The 12,721-nt window shown below is 46.8% G+C and overlaps 1 protein-coding gene across 2 annotated transcripts in view; it reads right to left on the bottom strand.

The window, feature by feature from the left end:
- Positions 1-12,721, bottom strand: part of LOC149837474 (aminoaldehyde dehydrogenase ALDH10A9, peroxisomal-like) — a 101,978-nt gene that overhangs the window by 52,890 nt on the left and 36,367 nt on the right. The gene's annotated exons all lie outside the window — the stretch shown is intronic.

The raw sequence follows: 12,721 nt of genomic DNA, 5'->3' as shown, positions 1-12,721 counted from the left end.
TTAGAAGAAAAACCAAACACAATCGACAGATCATCAATTTCTGCAACCTGAATTTATAATACATCGAAATTAAGTGCATTGATCAAAACTTCTAAACATAAAATCCATAAACACATCCTGGAGAACTCAGGAACTCAAAAGTCTGAAATCATTAATTCAAAAACTGAAAACCCCCAAATCCACTGATTTGGGGTTTCGGATAACCCGCACCCCTCATTAGGAAAGATCCCCAACTCCCAAAATATAGATTTGGGGTTTTAGGTTTAGGGTTAATATAAACCCCAAGTCCTACCCTCAAATCCCCACGTGGAATCGAACCCATGTTCGATTCCTCACCCGATTCTGAGGAGCACCATACCTGTTTGGAGCTTTTCCGACGATCCTTCCAGCGATCGGAGGCTGCCGTGGCCTTCGGTGGTGGCTGGTGGCCAAGGCTCCACTCACGGCTGCTGTCGTGACCGAGGGTGCTTGTTGTGATTGTTGGTGGCCGAAATTCGCCAGCGACCTCCCTGCTTCCAGCGCACACACACACAGACCGAGAGAGAGAGAGAGAGAGAGAGAGACGAGGCTGAGTGAAGAGGGCGAGACCCCCTCTCCACTCCCCTCCTTTATCGGCCCCAGGCCCCCCCTTCATTGCCGAGATGGGCGCGGGGTCGTTACGCTCTGCGTAACCCCCCTGCCCCCCTTCCATATCCTGCAAGGGTTTTATCGGGTTGCCCTCTTCACTTAACAGGGTAGTAATATGGGGTGGGGCTCGGGTCCGAACCCGAGACCCGCAACCCGGCCCCAAGTCAAAATGGATCCACAAGTGGATCCAAATGGATCCACTGTGGATCCTCGAATTAAATTAAATTTTTAAAATTGAAAAATTTTTATTTATCTATTATTATCATTAAATCGAGGTTTTAAATAAATAAATCCTAATTACCCCCCTTTATGGGTCCTAGATCCGTAATGTGGATCTAGGCCCAAATTGCAAAAATTTGGAAAATTTTATACTCAAAATTTTCGGGTTTTACAGGACGAAAGGTTTGTAGTAACCTTTAAGCGTGTATTGACACATTGAGCTAATCCTGTTATGTTATTTTCGCTTAATAGGTAGAATGTTTGTGATTGTCTAAAGGACCCGAGCACGATAAGTTGGAACTTGAATGAGTTCACTGTGAGCTTCTGTAAAGCAGAAGTGTTGGGATTTCCTACGAGAAATCCATGCCCCTCTCATCGTGGTTGTACTTTTGAACAGGTACGTTGCGTACTACGATGAGTAGGATGATAGGTCTATGTCTGCCTCGAACATGCAATGGCATGTGTTTGAGATCACAAGAGTGATGTTTCTACCCTCACTACGGATTAGCCCTTTTCATCGTGGTTGTACATTTGAATAGGTACGTTGCGTACTGCGGTGAGTAGGATGAGAAGTGTGTGATTGCCTCGAACGTGCAATGGCGCGTATAATTCACCTAAATAATAATCATGTGCCTTCACAGGCAAGATGCTCGATTGGGTTGAAAGACCAGAGCATGTAGAATGGGACGATGGTTAAGAAACCCTCTGTTGTGCTCATTCGGGACGGTTCATCAAGAGAGAGGATGGATGGTACAAAACTCCAATGGACAGTCATTAATAGCAATCTCGGGAAAAGATCCGACCTTCCCCAGTCATCGGAGGTTAGGGGAAATCCTTCAGGCCACTTCTGTAGAAGTTCGGATGCACATCCATTTGGCCTTTGTTTGCCTTTGGGAATTTACTCTCTTGATCATAGACCGTCCCCTTAGAAAGCGGACTCAGTCAGTCATTCGGGGTATAATAAAATACATAGCATAATGGACCCCTGAATCAATCTCGACTGTTTCTACGTTTTGCCTTGTGCGTACCCACAACGGCCTGCTCAATAATAAGACAAGATATAACTTATATACATGATCATGAGATATGCGTGTTATGACGTGCATTGTTTGCTTACTTGTTAGCTCGGTAGTTCGGTATGCTACTCGTTGAGCTAGGTACGCCTGTCGAGGCGTTACCCTTGTTGGTTAAACTGCTTGCACAGTTCTGCTAAGTAATGACTTGCTTTTCATACTAGTCAATTACTTATAATACTAGCATTATGCTAGTTGTTGCATATTGTGATATAACTGCTACATGATTGCTTATCATAGCTACTGGCCGATAGGCTCAACCATATAATGGTACTTGTATGTATTACGAGTGTTGTTATGAATACTTGTCTTATGCAATTGCTTTGCTTGACTGGTAGATAGAGTTAGTTACTCTTCACCTATTATATCTGTGTGATTGCTATAGTTGCTTATTTAGCACTATAATCCTTATTGCTCTTGTACGTAGTTGTTTGCTTTACTAGAGCCTTGCTTACTCTAGAGCATATTTGGTTAGATCTGCTAGTCTTGCTTGTTCTTGCTTGAGCTAGCATTTATCTTGCTTATTGCAGTCTTTATTCTTTCTTGTCTTTTGCACCCCTACTAGTCTGGTGTGAGACTGACCCATTTCATAGGCAGGTGATGAAGAGGTTATACTGCTTGCGATGGCACGACGACGTGATGCGTTTAAGGCAAGGCCCTTTCCTGATGTTGAGTTTCCTTGTGACACTTTTGATAGATGCGGTATAATGTTTCTTTGAAAGCATCTCTCCTGATTAGAACTCTGAATTTCTAAAACTGTATTATCAAACAATGGTTCTTCTTTTCATTTCAAAAAGACTGAATACTTGAATTGCAAATTGGTTTATAAGGGGAAGTCTGCATTTGTGTTGTAATGAGCTCAAAGTCTTGCGACTTGCTATTTTGAACATGATTTTCCGTTGAACTTTTGTTTTAAACTCTGATAAATGATTGGTTTCAAAGCTTTCAACCTTTCTCATAAAAGGTTTCAAGTCCACGATTTTGGGGCGTTACACAGCAAGGCAGCTAGAACAGTAAAGGGACCTTGTCAGGGTCTGCTGGATGTGGGCGACAAGCGGTGGCAAAGGCAGGGAGGCCTGCTCCTAGACATCAGAGATGCAGAGGCAGGGGTAGGGGCAGAGGCACTGCACCCTGCCTGCAAGTAGGGGTGGCAATCGGGTCGGGTTGGCGGGTCGACCCGGCGGGTTGGCAAGTCAGCATACCTCAACCCGAACCTGACCCGTTTAATAAACGGGTCGGCTCTGGTAAACACGAACCTGACCCGTTTATTAAACGGGTAACCCGACATGACCCGCCAACCCATTTAATAAACGAGTTGGGTCTGGTAAACGGGTTATGGGCGGGTTGGCGGGTCGGGTCGGGTAAACGAGTTGGTGGGTCGGGTTCGGGTAAACGGTTTGACCCGCCGTCTAACCCATTTATTAAACGGGTCAGTCGAGTTGGCAGGCTGGCATACCCCTAACACGAACCCCACCCGTTTAATAAACGGGTTAGGCGGGTCGACCCGTTTATTAAACGGGTTAGTTTAAGCCAAACCCGAACCCGCCTAAGAGGCGGGTTGGCGGGTCATGTCAGGTTTTTCCACCCCTACCTGCAAGGGTGCAGGAGGCAGGGGCCTCACTCTTGCCGACAAAAAGCTGTAGAGGCAGGGAGCTCATGCTCCCTGCTTGCCAGGAGAGAAAAGACAAAGGAGGGAGCAGAGGCACCCTGCCGAACCTGCCTCAACAAGAAACAGGATAGGGGGCGCAACCCCCTGCTGAAAACAAGACATGCCCCTGCCGGCAACAAGATCAAGGTGGAGGGCCTTTCTCCCCTCATGTCGAACAACAGAGAGCGCTAGGGAGCATGACCTGCCATTTCTGCGAAAAGTACAGTGGCGACAGCGGCTCTGACCTATCCTGCAAGAAGAAACAGAGACAGGGGACGAGCCCTTGTCTGCAAAGCAAATTGCAGGAAAAGAAAAAGAGAGGAACAGGGGGCGAAGCCTCCTGTCAACCAGAGGTGACGGCAGGGGGCTTCGACCCCCTATCGACCGAACAAGGCAAGAGGCAGGGGAGAGAGACCCCCTGCCAACAAAACAAGAGGGACAGGGGGAGCAAAGCCCCTTGTCGACAAGGCAAACAACAGAGGGGTGGAGCCCCCTGTCGACAAGGCAAACGAGAAGGAAGAAGGGCGTCGGGGTTTCAGTGAAAACAACGAGAAAAGCTCCAGATGGTTGGAGGGTACGGAGAAGAGGAAACGAAAGGCTGGTGGCACCGTCGACGACGGTTGCTATCGCTAGGCACGGTGGTTACAGGCGGTAGAAGAGAGGGAAGAAGGGGTCGGCGAGTCACTGGCCGCAGAGAGAACACGGGAGAGAGAAAGCTTGAGCGATGTCGGGGATGTCGACCGAGGTTGCCGGAGCGAAAGGTGGTGGCGGATTGTCGGTGCCTTCGTAGTAGAGAAAAGGAAGGTGGTGGCCGGCGGCTTCGGTCGTCGGTGATTGTGAGCGTCAGTGGCTGCGGGGGATGAGAGGAGGCGGGAGAGGCGGAGAGGAGAGAGAAGGGGCGAGAGTAAGAACGAGAGAGCAGAGGGGAAGGGGGTTTTGAGAAACCTCCCCCCTTTGCCGCTGCATGCTTTTATAACCACGCAGCCGACTTATCACCCGAGTCGGATCTGGGTCTGGCACGAATCCAAACATTTTTTTTACTAGGTTTTACAGGGAAAGCGGTAAATGCCCCTTGCATCCTCCACAAGGATGCCTTTATAGCACGTGCAATGAGTGAAAACCTGAGCGTCATCTGCAATGGCAAAGCAGTAACGAAACATTTGCAAAAACGAGAGCCTAGGCGGATGGTTGGGGGGGGGGGGGTTACCTGGGAACCACCAACGTCGGGGTTTCGGTGAAAACAACGAGAAAAGCTCCAAATGGTTGGAGGGTACGGAGAAGAGGAAACGAAAGGTTGGTGGCACTGTCGGCGACGGTTGCTATCGCCAGGCACGGTGGTTACAGGCGATAGAAGAGAGGGAAGAAGGGGTCGGCGAGTCACTGGCCGCAGAGAGAACACGGGAGAGAGAAAGCTTGGGCGATGTCGGGGATGTCGACCGAGGTTGCCGGAGCGAAAGGTGGTGGCGGATTGTCGGTGCCTTCGTAGCAAAGAAAAGGAAGGTGGTGGCCGGCGGCTTCGGTCGCCAGTGATTGTGGGCGTCGGTGGCTGCGGGGGATGAGAGGAGGCGGGAGAGGCGGAGAGGAGAGAGAAGGGGCGAGAGTGAGAACGAGAGAGCAGAGGGGAAGGGGGTTTCGAGAAACCTCCCCCCTTTGTCGCTGCATGCTTTTATAACCACGCAGCCGACTTATCACCCAGGTCAGATCCGAATCTGGCACGAATCCAAACAAATTTTTTTTGCCAGGTTTTACAAGTAAAGCGGTAAATGCCCCTTGCATCCTCCACGAGGATGCCTTTATAGCACGTGCAATGAGTGTTGTAGACAGGGGCAGCCACCTGTGTAGAGAGAGAGAGGGAGAGAGAGAGAGAGAGAGAGACGGCTGCACAGAAAACTCAATGACATCAACTTGATTAGGGCTTCTCTCTATATTAAATAGAGAGAGACAAAAAAGAGAAATTACATCTAAATCCTTATAAGAGTAAAATTTCAAAAAGACTCTAATATAAGAGTACTTAACATAAAACCACCTATTCTCAACACTCCCCCTCAAGCTGGAGCATAGATATCAATCATGCTCAGCTTGTCACAACATTTGGAGAAATTTGGCCTAGCAAGAGGCTTTGTAAACATATTTGCAACTTGGTCTTCCGACTTTAGGTATTTTGTAGTGATATGCCCAGCTTGAATCATATCTCTTACATAGTGACAATCAACCTCAATGTGCTTTGTTCTCTCATGAAAGACAGGATTGTTTGCTATATATGTTGCCGCTTTGTTATCACACATCATGGTCATTGGAGAGGAAACCTTCACCTGAAGATCATGAAGAACAGTGCGAACCCATATCAATTCAGCAGCTGTTTGGGCCATAGCCCGATATTCTGATTCTGCACTTGACCTGGAAACCACATTTTGTTTCTTACTTCTCCATGAAATCAAGTTGTCTCCCAAAAACACACAGAATCCTGTGGTAGACTTTCTATCTACTACAGATCCAGCATAGTCAGCATCAGAATAGGCTACTATCTCCAGAGTTCCACCTTTCCTGAACAATAACCCCTTTCCAGGAGAAGATTTTAGATATCTGAGAATCATTATGGCTGCATTCCAGTGTACCTCAGTTGGTTTTTCCATAAACTGGCTAACTTTGCTTACTGCTAAAGCAATATCTGGTCTGGTAACAGTTACATATAATAACTTTCCTACTAGGGAGCGATAGCTTTTGCTATCAACTGGTTTTGACACTTCTTCAAACAATTGAACTTTATGGTCCATGGGAATATTTGTTGGTTTAGCTCCCAACATGCCCGTTTCCTTTAATAAGTCAAGAACATACTTCCGTTGAGACAAAACCATCCCTTCACGGCTTCTAGCGACTTCTATACCCAGAAAATACCTGAGTGACCCAAGGTCTTTTGTAACAAAGTGTTTTTGAAGATGAGCCTTTGTGGCTTCAATAGCTTTCACATCATCTCCTGTAAGAATGATGTCATCCACATATACCACCATAACAACTATGCCAGAACTAGTTTTCTTTATAAAAAGTGTATGATCTGCACGAGGACTTTGTTTCAAGCCATAAATCGCCTTTCTCAATCTGCACACCTTCTGACACTCCCCCTCAACCTCGAAACCTGGAGGTTGTTGCATGTAAACGGTCTCAGATAGATCCCCATATAGAAATGCATTTTTCACATCTAATTGACACAAGTTCCAACCATGCTGAACAGCTACTGAGAGAACAAGACGGATGGTACCCATCCGTGCAACAGGAGAAAAAGTTTCAAAGAAGTCAATTCCATATGTCTGAGTATACCCTTTCGCGACTAATCTGGCCTTGTACCTTTCAATAGAACCATCAGATTTGTACTTCATTGTATATACCCATTTACATCCAACAATGTCAGCATCTGCTGGAGAATCAACTAGATCCTAGGTATGCTGAGATACTAAAGTTGTCATTTCTTCTTGCATAGCCAACTTCCAACGAGTATCAAGTTTTGCCTGTTGATAGTTCAGAGGAATAGTTTCAGCAGATAAGGCTGAGATAAACGACTTCATCTGATGTCCAATTCTGGCATGGGAGACAAAGTGAGATATGGGATATAAGGTACATTGTCTTGTCCCCTTTCGTAGAGCAATAGGCCTGTTATCATCATCCTGAAGATCACAATTGTCAGTAGAACTTACCTTAGGAGAAGAAGAAGATGAAGGCTCTTGCGGAAGTAGAGCTCTACGCACATATACCAATGGTGGATTATTAAATCTGGAAGAGGATGAAGTTTGGTTTGGTAATGAGGGCACAGATTCCAAAGGAAAAGGAGGTATAGGTAATGGAAAAGACTCAGTTGGACCAACCTGCAGCGGGGAACCGGAAATGGAGTAATATGGAGAGGATTCCAGGAAAGATACATCCGCACTGACATACTCTCGGCGAGAAGTAGGATCATAACATCGATAGCCCTTTTGATTTTTGGGATAACCGATAAATATGCATTTTGTAGCTTGAGCAGCTAATTTATCACGGTCAGGGCCAAGTTTGCGCACAAAACAAACACATCCAAATATTTTTGGTGATAAAGGAAAAAGTGGAGCATTAGGTTTGAGGATATGTAATGGAATTTGATCACCCACAGAAGACGAAGGCATGCGGTTGATCAGATAGCAAGCAGTGGTAATCGCATCACCCCAGTATAACGCATGAACATTAGATTGAATCATAATGGTCCTGGCAACATCAAGGAGGTGCCGATGTTTTCGCTCAGCCACCCCATTTTGTTGAGATGAATAGGCACAGGAAGTTTGTGGTTGGATGCCATGATCTTGGTAAAATTGTAACAGACCTTTTGATTTAAACTCGAGAGCATTATCAGTGCGAACAATCTTGACAATAGATTCAAACTGAGTTTTTATTTCAAGAATTAGGGATTTGATAAGACTTGGAACTTCAGATCGAACGACACTGAGTCCTAGTAGGAATCTTACTAGGACCCCATACATCTGCATGAAGAAGTTCAAACAATTTATTACTAGACTGACTCTGACTAGAAGGGAACGAACTTCGATGATGCTTGCCCAACTGACATGCTTCACACTGAAAAGATGTGGTGGAAGGAATCTGAGGAAAGACCGACCGAAGTTTTGACAATGAAGGATGACCAAGACGACGATGCCACTGAACAGGACTGAGTGAATGTTCCACTACAGCATTAACAGAACCCATTGGATGATATAGGTAGTAAATTCCATTTTCTTCATAGCCTCCACCAATCTTCTTCCCCGTCAGCAAATCCTGAAAATGACAACCCATTTGATCAAAAATCACTCTACAGTTTTTTTCTTTTATAAGGCAACTAACAGAGAGTAAACTTTGAGGAAAGTTTGGGGCATGAAGAACATTATTCAACTGTAATGAGGAGGATATAGAAATATTTCCCTGACCAGCAACCGGGGAGGAGCTCCCATCGGCTAAGGAGACTCCAAGTTGAGCCTTAACATCCTTAAGATCTGAAAAAACATGTGAATTTCCACACAAATGTCTGGAAGCACCAGAGTCAATAACCCACTTACTATCAGTCGGATGAAGATGATTTCCGGTTGAATATGCAACACCAGCTACAGGAGGTCGAAGAGCTATCAGCTCATCATATTCTGCACGACTAAGGGTGATACTACTTTCATTTTCAGCGATATTCTCTTGTACATTTGTTGCCTCGAGAGTAGTCACATTTGCTTTAGGAGTATATGACTTTGATGAAGAAGATGTTGGCCGACCATGCTTATCCCAGCAACGATCTTCTAAATGTCCAGATTTTCCACAGAATGTACATTGAAGCTTTCCTATGCCTCCCATACCACGTCCACGTCCTCGTCCTTTGATATTCTGAATATTTCCACGCCCATAACTAGATGGGACAACAAGAGCAGATGACTGAGTTATAGGCTGAGACTGTGGCAGAGAGATCGCAAGTCTACTTAGACGATTATAAGCATCAGCAAGAGTGGGAACATCAGATCCAGTCAACATTTGAACTTTTGCAACAGAAAAATATGAAGAAAGCCCTGTAAGAAAACGAGCAACCATGGTTTGTTCTTGATGATCCTTTTGCTTCGAGCAACAAAGAGGCCTGTGAGCATTAAGTCTTTCAAACGCAGCTTTGACAGAAGCATAATACTGGGCCAAGGTCTGATTTCCCTGTTGTAAATTATATATTTCTTGTTCGACTTGCAGGATACGACTCACATTCGTTTCTTGTGAGTATGTATCACGAAGATTGTCCCACATCAGTTTTGCTGAATTATAGTAGATCAATCCATCTGAAATATGGGGTTCAACACTATTCATGATCCATGACATAACTATGTCATTATCTTCATCCCAAGTAACATATTTTCCCAACTTTTCAGTGGGTTCGCCTTCCAACAAAATGTGTTTTCGACGATGTCCAGATACCGACATCATAAAAGTTCTGGACCACCTGGCATAGTTGGTTTCATTCAACCTAACAGAAGAGCCATACGCGAAGGGGTTGGCAAACGCCTTATACTCCCCAATCTGTTCCATTTTCGAATCATATTTCGAACTTTCAGCCATACTGTTCTCTAGAACAACAAGTATTTAAGTAGAGTTTTCCACCACTATAAGGAAGCAGCCCTGCTGTTTCCACAAAACAGTCCACAACCAGCAGGTAATCACTCATGCTGCTTCCACGACAAATGTATAGCTGAAACTAATACAGCACGAAACACAACTCACCCCAGCAGAGAGTTAAGACCATTGCTGCACCCAAACACACCACGACCAACAATACTATTCAGTTGCAAAGCATACGAATATGACAACTGCTGTTTCCAAAACATATAGAGCATAACTGACAATCAGTCTTCAAACAATTAAATAGATCAATCATATCTCGATGACACGCAGCAAAAAAAAAATCAGAATCACGGTAGTCACGCAATCAGCACAGAAAAATATGACACTCTCGGCTGGCACGCAATATCACAAACACTTGCTGCGTGGCAGGAACAGCCCGGAACAGCCAACAACTCTCGGCTGCGATACAGCAGCACAGAAGCCTGCTGCGTTACCCAAATAGCAGCACGTCAATCACAGCATGCACGCATCAGCAGGAACTCATCATGCTCCAGAAAATCACGCCAGGCGATAAAAAATCCAAAAAAAAAACAGATAAAATCTGTTTACAGCTCCAGGAGATCACGACAGATCTGGGTAAGATCCATCCTTAGATCTGACGACAGATCTGGGTGACATCCCAGATCTGTTATCAGATCTTCCCACTAGTGCAACAGCAAACCTGATATAAATTTTTTTTTCCGCAGTCTGAAATTTTTCGTTGGTGACGATCAGTCCTCTTCGAAATCACGCTCCCGAGATCGCAAGCTTTGATACCATGTAGACAGGGGCAGCCACCTGTGTAGAGAGAGAGAGGGAGAGAGAGAGAGAGAGAGACGGCTGCACAGAAAACTCAATGACATCAACTTGATTAGGGCTTCTCTCTATATTAAATAGAGAGAGACAAAAAAGAGAAATTACATCTAAATCCTTATAAGAGTAAAATTTCAAAAAGACTCAAATATAAGAGTACTTAACATAAAACCACCTATTCTCAACAAGTGTAAACCTGAGCGTCATCTGCAATGGCAAGGCAGTAACGAAACATTTGCAAAAACGAAAGCCTGGGCGCAAAGTGCGACGGCAAAGGAATGACATGACAGAAAGTAAAGGACAAGGATCGCAAAACCGCATCCTTGAGTTAAATGTGCACTCGTATGAATATATATATGCATATATATTTATTTAATTGTCATTTTTAGTTAATTGAACTCAATTCAATTGTCCAAGTCCTTTATGCAATCTTCCCCTACCTTGGGGAGTTGCAAGCTTACTGGCGCCTGCAGGTGTAGGCGATTGACAGCTCAGGCCGCAGAGCGCAAGCGGGATCCGTCGTACGAGCTGTAAAATCGACGATCTTAGCAAGCTAATACCAAAAATAGAAGGTCAGGAGCACTCTGTGGTCCTAACGTGAAGGAAGCAGAGGCAGGGGCATCGTACCCTTGTGCACATGCTATAAGTGCAAGAAGCAGGGGGATCAGCAAACCACGGAGAGGCACAGGGGTTGCACCCCTGCCTAATGAAGGCAACGAGGGAGGCAGGGGCTTCGCCCTGCCTTCCGGAAGAGCAAAGAGGCAGGGGTTCTGCCCCCTGCTTGCTGTAAAGGAGCAGAGGCAAGGGCCAGGCCCCTGTCTGACCGACAAAAGCAAAGAGAGAGAAGGGGGGAACAGGGAGGGCTCGACCACTCCCCACCAACCAGAACGCAGAGAGACGGCAAAGGTTGGCCCCTGTCGACCCATCCGAACATAGGGAGGTGGCAAGGGCTTGACCCTTGCCCACCCAACGAGAAAAAAGAGAGGGAGACGGTGACAGGGCTCGGCCCCTGCCATCGTTCCCGAACTCAGGGAGGTGACAGGGGCTCAACCCTTGCCAACCTACCGAGAACCAGAAGAAAGGTGGCAGGGGTTCGGCCCCTGCCGACCTACCTGAACAAGAGGCAGGCAGGGGGCCCTGCCGACCAAGGCACAAGGGCCACCCGGGAGCCCTCTGCCAGAGAGGAGGCAACGCAGGCGGCAGCCCTACTGCCTGCCGAAAAGGAGAGTGGGCGGCAAGGGCTTGGCCCTTGCCGGCCTGCTGGAGCTAGCTGATGACAGGGCATCGCCCCTATCGTCCCTCCGAAGAGAAGACACAGGTGGTCGAGGTTTGGCCCCTGCCGGCATGCCGACCCGACGCAGGTGGCAACCCTGCCGCCTGCCGAAAAAAGAAGGGTGAAGAAGATGAAGACAGACGAGGGGGGGGGGAAGGGAGGCAAGAGGTCGGCGACCTCCTGCCGACGTCTCCAACAAGAAAACAACGAGAGAGGTAGTTACCTCGGAAGACGGCAGCAATGGGAGAGTCCAGGGACGACTCGGGAGATGGTGGCGGCAGCGAGACCTCATTCGATGGGAGAAAAAGGGCGAAGGAGAGACTGCTCTCGGGGTCACCAGCGTCAGGCTTCGACGAGCAGAGGGAGCTCCGACGTCAAGGGCTCCTCTACGGAACCGAAGAGGCACGAGGGAGAGGGTAACAGGGTCGTCGGGGGTTGCTTAGAGAATCGTCGTCAGGTGGCCTCCGGCAAGCAGCGGGTGACCAAGACGGGGGGTTGGCTGAGGCCATCGGCGCACGAGGTCGGACGGGAGTTCTCGTCGCAGACCCGCTTGATTTTAGCTTCTCCACATTTAGGGTCTATTGGTATGCCTGGGCAACTGAAATTGAAGCCGTTCAATACCCAGTCTCATACGCGAGTAGGTGAGGCGGTCAGAGATGCTTTCATTGTGACAGAGTCGGACACCTTGCAATACAATGTCCAACTCTAAACAAGCGGGTCCAGATAGCATAGCACAAAGTACATGAGGAAAGTGCAAAAAAGGGCAAAGAAACAATCGATTTCCATGGAGATGACCTTTTGACAGTTGCACATGGAGATGTGAATGCCACTTCCTACGATTCGTCAGAGACAAATCCTTTCCAAACTGGGGAGGATGATGCACCCGCAAATCCGGATCTAGGATGATCCGCCAAAAAGAAAAAAGGGAAGAAG

The sequence above is a fragment of the Nuphar pumila genome, chromosome 5 (genome assembly GCF_984573655.1).
Source record: "Nuphar pumila chromosome 5, dmNupPumi1.hap1.1, whole genome shotgun sequence".
NCBI classification, from domain to species: Eukaryota; Viridiplantae; Streptophyta; class Magnoliopsida; order Nymphaeales; family Nymphaeaceae; genus Nuphar; species Nuphar pumila.
This window is presented reverse-complemented; position numbering and strand designations above follow the sequence as displayed.